The sequence below is a fragment of the Petaurus breviceps genome, unplaced genomic scaffold (genome assembly GCF_028583685.1).
Source record: "Petaurus breviceps papuanus isolate PSGF00001 unplaced genomic scaffold, PetGlider_PUasm1.0 90556, whole genome shotgun sequence".
NCBI lineage: Eukaryota > Metazoa > Chordata > Mammalia > Diprotodontia > Petauridae > Petaurus > Petaurus breviceps.
In genome coordinates, this window is record NW_027187273.1 from 3093107 (window position 1) to 3096208 (window position 3102).

At 38.0% G+C, this 3102-nt stretch overlaps 1 pseudogene; it reads right to left on the bottom strand.

The window, feature by feature from the left end:
- Positions 1–1609: 1609 nt before the first annotated feature.
- Positions 1610–2327, bottom strand: LOC138142278 (translationally-controlled tumor protein-like; annotated as a pseudogene).
- Positions 2328–3102: the final 775 nt, after the last annotated feature.

The following is a 3102-nucleotide window of genomic DNA, read 5'->3' on the forward strand; positions in this document are numbered from 1 at the left end:
AGGATACTGTGGGGGGAAATGGAATTTATCAGAGATACAGAACTCTATTGTTTGTTTTGATGCTTTCTGAGTATTTTGTGTCTCGTGCATTTTTGTAAGGTGAAATAAAGGTTACCCTGACTCAATATTTGAATTGCTATTTTAAGAGTTTGTATAGAACTTTGTATCCATGCCTGTGAAAATCTTGAAATTCAGATTTCCCAGAGTTAACTCTCAGTGATAACACAATGAGCTAAAGAGTGAATTTTTCATATAGCACCCCAGATAGATCATCAAAGTTAAAATCTGAGATGATCCTAAGCCAAAGGATACCTAGCGTAAATCTAATCTCTCCTATCCCTATTATACAATTGAGGAAATTGAAGCAAATACCATGAGGGATAAAAGGCACAGATAACAATTAGAAAGTATTACAATAATGCTAGTCAGAGGACATGATTACAATAATAAAGTCAGAGGACATGAACTAGAGTCATGAATGTTAGAATGGAAAATAAGGATAAATGTAAGAAATATTACAAAAAGAATAATCCAATTGACAGGTTGACTATTTGAATGATGGAGGGTAAGGGACAAGGAGGCATTAATGACATGTGATTAGCAAAATTGTGTTTTCAGGGACCCATAGAAAAGCAAATTAGGAAACAGATACAGTTTGGGGAAGAAACTATCCAATCTCATCTTCCTTCAGATTTTCCTATTGACATTTCATCAGAAAAAATAGTCCATTATCTACAGTACAATTGAAAGTTTCCATTATCACAATCAATCATAGAACAAATAACTTTTTAGATGTACAATGATGATAACTTCTAAGTTTCTTTCCAGCTCAGACCTAAAATAATTCTATGTATCTTATTGAGTGACTTTTATACCTTCAAATGCCAGGGATTAAAGAAAAGGACAAGCCATATTCATAGCCCTGAGAGTTAGGGATTGGGGAGACACACATAAGATGATTTAAGAATAATACAAGGTAGTAAAGAATCAAAGGTTTAATTGTGTAGTTCAGACTATAAAGATTTGATAGATGAACTCAAAGAAGAGAAGCATCACTTCCAATATGGCAAAAAAGAATTTAAATAATACTTAAATTAGCTACTTTATGTGATGATCATAATGTGTTTTCTAAAGCCTGAGTTTCAATATATAAATGTAACCAGTTATAATTATAAGCTTAGTGAGGTCAAGGATTGTTTTCTAGTCAGCTTTATATCCACCATTTTTATCTTGTATATAGGGATATAATTTGGGACTGGCACTATGATTCCATTGGTAGAGCTCCCAAGGAGTGCTTCCTTCCATACTGCAGGTTGGCATCTTCTCTGCAATGGATAACCACAGCATGTTGCCACCCTAGAGCACTGAAAGTTTAAGTGATTTGGTCAGGGTCACACAGTTAGTATGTATCAAAGGAGGACTTGAACCTAGGCCTTAACTCTGTGTATTTACAATGATCAATCATGACTCTAAAGAAGATATGAGAATATGCATCTCCTTCTCTCCTTTACTATGGTGGAGGCAATGGGTGAGAAACATTCCATATAATGTTAGACTCTGTTTTTTTTCGGGGGGGGGGGTTAAATGTGTTTTATTTTAGACAACCTACATGACATGTTTTTAAAACAATACCTCCCCTCCAAATAAATAAAGGTCAAAAATAAATGAATAAAGCTTAAGATGACATCAGTCCAAGTTTGTCCAAGTCCTGGTGTTGTGCAGAGGACAAAAAGCAGCAGCCAGTTATGATGACAGGTGATTCAAAATAATCCGCTGAATTTGTTAACATTTCTCCATTTCTAAACCATCCTTAAAGAAATCATATATGGAGTCACACCATCCTCACGGAAGTCCAAGAGAGCCACCATGCCATGTGGATTCGTGTTTTCACCTATGAAGAGCTGATAGTTTTTAAAATTAGCAAGGATGTGTTTGATCTGATCTGCAGCTCCTGTCATAAAAGGTTTTACTCTATCTGGCTTATGTTCTTCAAGTCTGCCTTTGATTGATTTCATAGAGTCTTTGATGTACTTTTTGTAGAATTCTCTTGTGAAGCTAGTTTTTTGAAGATGATGGTTTATTACTATGTCAACTCCAGTGATTACAGTGTCATCTGTTCCTTCCCCCTCAGGACCTTCGGCAGAGGCATTCCCACCGATGAATGAATCATCAATGGTACCCTCTGTCCTACTGACCATCTTCCCCTCCACCTCCAGGCACAGCCCTTTCGAGATCTCCCGGATCTTGTAAATGTTGGAGAACATCTCATCATGGCTGATGAGGTCCCGGTAGATGATCATGGCGGCAGAAAGAGGGAGGGAGCGGTGGCGGTGCTAGCGCTGCGGGGGCAGAGCTCGGTGTGAGCACGATGCAGCCGGAGCAGTGCTTGGGGAGGGCTAGACTCTGTTGATATTCTAGCTTATTATACTAAACTGATTTTTTTTTTCCTCTCTCTTCTCTTTTTTTTATTCTTTGTTGCATGAGAAGACTGCAGAAGGACAGGGGAGGAATATATATTTGGAAAACAAGATAATGTAAAAATAAAATGTATCAAAAGCTTTGGGAAAAATAAAAACGTTCCTCATACAGCAGAAGTCCGGGGGAAACAATGAGAACCCATGATTAAAGACACTTGGTATATAGTTTCAGGTGGCTGAAATGGCATGGCATCCTTACATAGTCTGTTCTTTAGTGAATTTTCTAAGAAACATCATCTGTAGTCTAAAAACTCCCCATCTCTCTCTATCCCTAAAGGGTCCATGATATCTGTAGCAGCAAGCACCCCAGCATCCCCAGGGTGGCTGCCTACACAGGTTCTTGGATCTGCTTTCATAAAGGAAAGCAACTCAAAATGGATTAACAAGCTTACTTTAATCAGTCAAATATGTATCATTTACCTAGTTCAGGGGAAAAAGGTCAGCACCCCGAACTTCAGAGTATACAAACAGAATTATCAAGACAGAGAAACAGATCAAGTAGACAGGTTTCCAGACAACCATTACATCCATACCAAATTAACATCTGGGTTTTTCAAAGCCAGGGGGCTCTCAACAACGGCTTCCCAGAGTCTCATCTGATCAAATCACAGAACACTTCTCCAAG